Source organism: Callorhinus ursinus, unplaced genomic scaffold, assembly GCF_003265705.2.
Source record: "Callorhinus ursinus isolate GAN/ISIS: 27379988/994484 unplaced genomic scaffold, GSC_fseal_2.0 scaffold2, whole genome shotgun sequence".
Taxonomy (NCBI): Eukaryota; Metazoa; Chordata; class Mammalia; order Carnivora; family Otariidae; genus Callorhinus; species Callorhinus ursinus.
In genome coordinates this window covers 108498851-108508022 of record NW_027397064.1, presented here as the reverse complement: position 1 = coordinate 108508022, position 9172 = coordinate 108498851, and the positions used below count along the sequence as shown (strand labels likewise).

Sequence of the window (9172 nt, the reverse complement as noted above, 5' to 3'; positions counted from 1 at the left end):
CCTGATGATGAGTGATGTTGAGCATCTTTTCATGTGCCTGTTAGCCATCTGGCTATCTTCTTTGGAAAATTGTCTATTCATGTCTTTGTGCCCATTTTTTAAACTGGATTATATGTTTTTTGGGTATTCAATTTGATAAGTTCTTTATAGATTTGGGATGCTAACCCTTTATCAGATATGTCATTTATACATATCTTCTCCTGTAACCTGCTTTTAATTTTGCTGATTGTTTCCTTTGCTATGCAGAAGCTTTTTATTTTGATGAAGTACCAACAGTTCATTTTTTCTTTTGTTTTCCTTGCCTTCAGCAATGTGTCTAGTAAAAACTACTACAGCCAAGGTCAAAGAGATTGTTGTTTGTGTTCTTCTCTAGGATTTTGATGGTTTCCTGTCTCGCATTTAGGTTTTTCATCCATTTTGAATTTATTTTTGTGTATGGTGTAAGAAAGTGGTCCAGTTTCATTCTTCTGCATGTGCCTGTCCAGTTTTCCCAACACCATTTGTTGAAAAGACTCTTTTTTTTCCCTTGGATATTCTTTCCTGCTTTGTCAGAGATTAGTTGATCATCCAGCACCATTTGTTGAAAAGACCTTTTTGTAATACTTTTTTCTTTACTTTTCACATTAGGGGTCATGCCTTCCTCTCACTTTGTTATCAGGAAATGTGTGTGAGTGGGGTGAGGAAGGTAAAATCCAGCCTCCTTTGAAAGACATCAATCTTCCACAAATTCTTATACTAGAAGTTATAGGGTAAGAGTTCCTCTGATCTGTATTCTGCTCATAGTGTCTGCTGTTGCAACTGGCCTCTAACATCTCTTAGAGTTGAAGAATCTCAGGGGTGGAGGGCATTTCCAAACAGCCTGGTCTGCTGGGAAAGATTATTTGGATGCATGAAGATGGAAGCTGTAGGTTTTATGATCTCCACAGCTTTGATTAGTCCAGACAGCAGTCTCCTAGTTCACAGAAAGGATATAGATACAATCCTGACAAGATGGCTGGTCAACCAGGATTCTATCAATAAAACAGAAGCTACTCTAGATGGTCCAAGAAAAAAATTAGAGGTTTACACAACTGTGCTGGAACACTGTAAAATGGACCCAGTGATCCCTCTCTTCCGGTATTTACACCCACACACAATTTCCTTTCCATAAATGTGGACTGACCTAACAACTTTCTTCTAACCAATAGAATGCAACAGAAGCATATCATATGCTAAGGACATCAAAAGAGGTCACTTTGGTGAGTAGGTTATATGTGACTGTGACATCAGCCTGCTAGCAGACTCTGCTGCCTTCTCTGATGAAACAAGCAGCCATCTTGGAAAGTTTCACATGGCACAGTGCTGATGGTGGCCTCCAGCCAACAGTCAGCTGGGAACTGAAGCCCTCCCTCCAGTGAGCCACAAGGAACTGAATTCTGCCAACAACCACTTGAGCCTGGAAGCGGACCCTTCCCAAGTCAATCCTTAGATGAAACTCCAGTCCTGAGCATCACCTTGAATTCAGCCTTGTGAGAGACTCTGTTGCAGAAGATCCAGTTAAACCTTGACAGACTCCTGACCAAAGAAACTATGAAATAAGAAAGGTGATTTGTTTGAAGCTATAGGTTTGTGGTGATTTATGATGTAGTGATAGAGAGCTAATACAACAATTATTGGAAGGCTCAGGGAATGAAAGTCCAGGAGGCTGATACTGACTCTTTCAGCTGCCTACAGCACCGAAGTGATTTAGAACCCATCATCAGCCCTCTATCTGCCTGAAATTGCCACCATAGATTCTCTTCTACCTTCAAAATCTTATACAAAGGAAAATATAGGATGAATTTGGAATACCTTGTGATGTGATAAAATAAGGAAGTGGGGGCTTTGGGGTTTTTTAATTTATTTATGAGAGAGAGAGAGAGAGAATGAGCAGGGGGGAGGGGCAGAGGGAGAAGGATAAGCAGACTCCCTGCTGAGCAGGGAGCCAGATATGGGGTTTGATCCCAGGATCCTGGGATCATGACCTGAGCCAAGAAGGCAGACACTTAACTGACTAAGCCACCCAAGCGCCCCAGGAAGTGTTTTAATAAATTTGAAGGGATGTCAATAGGACACAGAGCCAAACAGAAGGAGTTATCAATGGCCAAAGCTGGGGCAATATGGGAACTAAACTAAAAAATAATAGTATTGGATAATAAAATAAATATCCATGAATCCATACTAATACAAATTAATTAATTAAGTAAGTAAGTAAGTAATGTGAGAGAAGGGACACTCTTCTTCATGGAAGAATACCAATTGTAAATGTAGAAGGAATAAGAAAAATTTTATATACCCATCAGGCAAATGCCATAGCAATTGGAAGCAAGTTTTACCATGTGATACTAAAATCAGCAAAACAGAATGTTAGCATAATCTCAGAGTTATCTACCCCAAGACATTTAATAATTACACAGGGAAAAATTAGTAATTTTACATTGGAGAAACCCAGCAGATACCATCTTAATCAAGTGATCAAGATTTACTTCCTGATATGATGCACTGGGAAGGACACAACATTCCATGCATAACTTCAATCTAACCATGAGAAAACATCAAACAAACCTAAACCAGGAGATAGTCTACAAAATGCCTGACCAACACTCATGGAAAGTGTCAGCATTATGAAAGACAAGGAAATGAATTGGGGTAAAATAAGGAAACAAATTGGAGGAGACAAGGGTATACAAACACTGAATGCAAATGTGGTATTTTGGATTGGTTCCTGGAACATTAAAAGGACATTGGGGGAAAACTGCTGGGATTTTAAGAAGGTCAGTGGTTTAGTTAATAGTATTGTATCATTGTTAATTTCCTGGTTTTAATCATTGTACTATGATTATATAGTTGTTAATATTAGGGGACGATAAGTGAAAAGTATATGTGAACTCTATACTATGTTCACAAATTTCTGTGAGTCTAAACTTTTTCAAAATAAAAACTTGGCATGCCTGAATACCCTTCCACTCCTATTTAAAATGCCAACAAACAATAATATTTCCATCATCCTGTTCTGCCAAACATCCTGCTACCTCATACCATCAGAGATGTTCCTGTGTTTTCCCTACAAAAGTAAGATCTTGAGTCCTTATACGTCATTATATCGCTCTCTAAGTGATGTTCACTTCCTTTTCTAGATCAATTGCAATCCACTTTTGATATACTGCAAACTCTAAATTATAAGGTTAATATTAACAAATACAGCTTAATGGGGTGCCTGGCTGGTTCAGTTGGTAGAGCACACAACTCTTGATCTCAGGCTTGTGAGGTTAAGCCCCATGTCAGGTGTAGAGATTGCTTAAAAAATAAACAAAAATGGGGTGCCTGGGTGGTGCAGTTGGTTAAGTGTCCAACTCTTGGTTTCAGCTCAGTTCATGATCTTAGGGTCATGAGATCAAGCCCCTCGTCGGGTTCCGTGCTCAATGTGGAATCTGCTTAAGTCTTCCTCTGCCCCTACCCTCCTCTTTCTCTCTCCCTCTCTCTCTCTCTCAATCTTTTTTTAAAAAAATAAACAAAAATATGGGATGCGTGGGTGGCTCAGTCAGTTAAGCATCTACCTTCAGCTCAGGTCATGATCCCAGGGTCCTGGGATCGAGTCCCGCATCAGGCTCCTTTCTCAGTAGAGAGTCTGCTTATTCCTCTGCCTGCTTCTCCCTCTGCTTGCTCTCTCTCTCTCTGACAAATAAATAAAATATTTTAAAAAATAAAAAATAAATAAAATAAAATATACCACCCAAATTAAAAAAAAAATACACCTTAAGATCAGTACTAGCAAATCACGCAGAACCATAACTAGACCAATCCTGAGAAGGAAACTAGTCTTTCTCAATTGGTCATAGGAAACTCCCCATGAGGCCATAATGTGGGCTGAGAGAAAAATATCAGTACAGCAGGAGTAACTACCATGCAAATCCAAGCCATTTGCTCACACAACTTACTCCTTCAGGACATGTTCATGCACAATCTCCTATATACTGTTCCACTTGATGTTGAATTATCAGTATGCATGACCAACTTTATGGCTTCACAGATCCAATAACACCCAGATCAGGATAAGCAACTGAGGCCAGATGATAATTGAGTTTCCCTTTGGTCTCTACCAAGGCTAAGAAGTAAATCAGGAGCTGTTTCTCAGAAAGGGAATCTCTGTCTTCACAAGATGGCATTGCTTTGCTCCAAAATCCTAGAAGTCTTAGCTGAGATCCTCTATTGGGATTTTCCAGAAGCTCCATCATATCCATCAAAATATCAGAAATACTTTGGGAACTACTGTATCTGCTGGGTCGTTAGGCTCGAGTGGCAGGGCAGCCAGCAATAAAATTGAATCAGTAACTTCTCTTGCTCTGAATTTTTGTCTCAAAACTGAAAGATTATGTGTTACTCAATAATCAGGTCAGACAACACACTCAAATGTATATGTTCCCTCTAGAATCGATCCAAAGTGGCCCACCAAAATGTTATGCCTCTTATTAGTGCAAGGTGCAATAACTTAAACTCACTTAAACTCACTACTAGATTTGCTTCATAAAAAGAATAAGCATCAACAGCACCACTCCCTGAAGGCAAACCCTGAAAAATGAAAAAATAAACAACCAAAATTACAATTGAAAAAAGTTTATCGAATTCCTTTGAAGAAGTTTGCAGCAAAAGTAGAGAAATTCAAAGAGATTCTAATAGCCAATATTCCTGTCTCAGACTTTCCTTCTCCAGAGCTTCCTCCCCCTACAGCTCTCAGAAGAGGGTTTTAATGGATGTTTCACATTTACATGGAGGACCATAATAAAGAGAGTTGGTAAAACAATTAACACAGTCAAAAAGGGAAAACACCAAGCCAGTGATGATTCAGGGGAAGCACCCCACCCCCAATATTCTAAGTGAAGAGACCTGTCTGGGATTTAGGAAATGGTCCCTTTGTTTTATTAACAAAAACAAAGTCTGATTCATGACTCATGCTAACCGATTTGGACCAGGTAGACACTAAGATCTAGAAGACTCAATTTCTCTGGGAAAAAAAGTGGCTACTGGGAATAACTTTTTTCAGCAACTATTATATTTATTTTCTTAACTTTAGGATTATAAAGTAAAAGATTGCTACATGTAATAATCTATGATGTCATAAAATATAATGCAAAACTTAAATGATATCAAAGGTTAAGGGCTACCCTGGACTTAAAACATTCTTTCCATCATACAATGGAAGTGTGGTGCCCTTTGGCATGAATATTTTATTCATGCATCTAAGATAAGTAAGTTACACATTTTTAAAGTAGCTTTATCGTAATATAATTCACATAGACTACAATTCACACTTAGGTGTACAATTTTGTGGTTTTTACTATATTCACAGGGTTGTGCAACCATCGCCCACAATCAATTTTAGAATATTTTATCACCCTAAAAGCAACCCTGTACTCAATTAGCAGTCACTTCCCATTTCCCATCAACTCTCCACCCCATCCCCACTAATCTATTTTCTGTCTCCATGGATTTGCCTCTTTTTGACATTTCATATAAATGAAATCATAAAATATGTGGCCTTTGGTAACTGGCTTCTTTCACTTAGAATAATGTTTTTAAAGTTCTTCCATTTGTAGCAGTTCATTGCATTAAATGCAGTGTTTCATTGCTTTTTATAACTGAAAAAATATTCCATTGTATCACTATACCACATTGGATTTACGCATCTATCAGCTAATGGACATTTGAATTGTTCCCACTTTGGGGCTATTATGAATAACACTGCAAGTTCACGTACAAGTTTCCCGTGGGCACATATTTCATGTCTCCAGGATATATACATAAGAGTGGAATTTCTGTTCATATGGGAACTCTGTGTTTCAGAAGATGACAATCTTTTTTTCTTTTTTTTTTTGACAATCTTTTTTTCGAAATGTCTGCACTGCTTTACGTTTGCACCAGCAGTGTATGAGGGTTCCAAGTACACCATATCCTCACCAACATTAGTTATTTTCCCTTTTACTATACCCATCACAGTGGATGTGACTCTTTTGAATTGTATTTCCCTAATTACTAATGATGCTGAATATCTTTTCACATGCATGTCTTCTTCAGAGAAATGTCTGTTCATATCCTTTGCCTACTTTTTATTGGGTTGTCTTTTTATTATTGAGATATAAGACTACATATTTTTGGATATAAGTTCTTTATCGGATATGTGATTTGAAAATATTTTGTTCCACTCTGTGGATTGTCTTTTAATTTTTTTTTAAGATTTTATTTATTTATTTGACAGAGAGAGAGAATACACAAGCACGGGGAGTGGCAGGCAGAGGGAGAAGCAGGCTCCCCACTGAGCAAGGAGCCCAAGCTGGACTCCATCCCAGGACCCCGAGATCACGACCTGAGCTGAAGGCAGATGCTTAACCGACTGAGCCACCCAGGCGCCCCTACTTTTTTTTTTAAGTAGGCTCTACACCCAACATGAGGCTCAAACTCACAACCCTGAAATCAAGTTGCATGCTTTACCAACTGAGCCAGCTAGGCGCCCTTGTCTTTTCACTTTTCTGATGGACACCTAAGAAGACTTTGCCTACCCTAAAGTCATGAAGACATACTTCTGTTTCTCAGACCCCTACATCTAAGAGTTTTATAGTTTTATATGATCCATCGGGAATTAATTTTTGTTTGTGATGTAAGCAAATGATCCAACATCATTCTTTAGCATGTGGCTATCCAGTGTCCCAGCACCATTTGTTGAAAAGACCATGCTTTCTCCCATTGAATTATCTTGGCACCCTTTTAGGAAATCAACTGACTACAATGTAAGGGGTTATTTTTAGATTCTCAGTTCTATTCCATTGATCTATACACCTATCCTATGCCAGTACCATACTGTTTGATTACCATAGCTTTGTGGTAAGTTTTGATAAAGGGAAATGCAAGTCCTCTAGCTTTGTTCTTTTTAAGATGGCTTTGGATATTGTGAATGCCTTGTATTTCCATATAAATTTTGGCTTGTCAATTTCTAAAAAAAAAAAATCTAGCCAGGATTTTGATATTGTGTTGAATCTGTAAGTTACACCTTTTTCTAGACAGAACTAGGTGCCATGCTCTTTACTTCTTGTAACGGAAGGAACATCTGAAGACTACTAAGAAAACAGTTAAATTTCCCTTTTATGAGTAAAGAAATCAAATGGTTAGCTCTGCTTTTTCAATTTTAAATGTTCAGTTTACCTGATAAATCAGCATGAATCAAATTCATTGACTTTGACTCTCATTTTGCCATTTTGTCCTGGGAATAATTTAACTTAATTTATCTAGTATTGGACAGGCCATTGCAATTCTCCCTTGTACTCCACTTACACAGATATATAACTTCTAAGTAACATTCAATTGAGATGTTACCATATCTTCCTTTAATTATATAAACTTCATGACTGTTTTAAAATATAGGTTTAAATATTATTCAGGCATTGTGAGACCAACAGACCAGGAAATGGTTGCCATTGAAAAGATAGGTTTTTTTTTTCCTCCCTGGCTGCTTGAAGCTTGACTACCATCATCAGTAACTATCCAGACCAGGAAGTTCAGGACCAACAGACTATTTCGGCAGAAACAGATGGTCATTGATATTCTTCACCCTGGAAAGGCAACAGTATCTAAGACAGACATTCAGGAAGAACAGCCAAAATGTACAAGACCACACCAGATGTCATTTTGTGTTTGGATTCAGAATCCATTTTGGTGGTGGCAGGACTACTAGCTTTGGCATGATTTATGATTCTTCGGATAACGCAGAGAAAAACGAACCCAAACATAGACTTGAAAGACGTGGCCTATATAAGAAGAAAAAGATGTTGAGAAAATAGTGAAAGGAATGTAAGAACAGAATGAAGAAATTCAGGGAGACAACCAAAGCCAATGTTGGTGCTGGCAAAAAGAAGTGAGCTGGAGATTGGACAACAGAAGGAATAATTTTCTTTTATTTATTTTTTAATTAACATATAATGTATTATTTGTTTTGAGGTAGAGGTCTGTGATTCATCAGTCTTACACAATTCACAGCGCTCACCATAGCACATACCCTCCCCAATGTCCATCACTCAGCCACCCCATCCCTCCCACCCCCCTCCAGTCCAGCAACCCTGTTTGTTTCCTGAGATTAAGAGTCTCTTATGGTTTGTCTCCCTCTCTGGTTTCATCTTATTTCATTTTTCCCTCCCTTCCCCTATGATCCTCTGTCTTGTTTCTCAAATTCCTCATATCAGTGAGATCATATGATATTTGTCTTTCTCTGATTGACTTATTTCGCTTAGCATAATACCTTCTAGTTCCACAGAAGGAGTAATTTTCTACTTTACCTGTGGTGATTGTGCAGATTTTTCATGAGAGGATTAATAAACTAAGAACTTAAAAAGGTAGTTACTCATAGTTTCTAAGAGGCAGGGGCATGTTATGCCATCCAGGGCCATGTGGTCAGTCAGGAGACAAAGAGAACAAGAGGAAAACCTGGGCAAGAGCTATTATTGTGGTTTCCAGGGGAAGGAATGAGCAAGGCAGGGTAGACAGGATAAGGGTTTAGGATTTGCAAATATAAATTATTTCAGCAGGCTCCAAAATGTAGGAGCTGTCTACTACTTCTATATGTTAAGTTACATATTAGAAAGGGGTACTTAATATGGTATACGTCATGCTAGGAAGATACAGTCTCAGGACTGTATTAGTTAGGGTTATGTTTGGTGCTAGATAGGATTGTCTTTCATATTAGATGCAGTTTGGATTTTGGATTTCTGTTGATGGTGCTTGGCAGGAGTCTCTGGGGAAACCACTTTGTAAGAATGGAGGCTCCCACAGAAAGTGGTGTTTGTATGTATGTAACTGTTGAGAAGCTTGAGTACAACAGAGAAGTTTGAACTTAGGTACCAGTTTCAAATATAGGATTGTGCTTATCTTTTAGTTATATATTTTTAAAGTTATTTTTTTAAAGATTTTATTTATTTATTTGAGAGAGAGAGAGAGCACAAGAGCAGGAGGAGGGAGAAGCAGACTCCCGCTGAAAAGGGAGTCCGATTCAGGTCATGATCCCAGGGCACTGGGATCATGACCTGAGCTGAAGGCAGATGACTAACCAACTGAGCCACCCAGGTGCCCCATATTTTTAAAGTTATTGATAAACATAGGTGCAGAGCAGTGT

General features: G+C 38.3%; 1 pseudogene; it reads left to right on the top strand.

Moving 5' to 3' along the window:
- Nucleotides 1-7531: 7531 nt before the first annotated feature.
- On the top strand, nt 7532-7925 carry LOC112811297 (small ribosomal subunit protein eS24 pseudogene; annotated as a pseudogene).
- Nucleotides 7926-9172: the final 1247 nt, after the last annotated feature.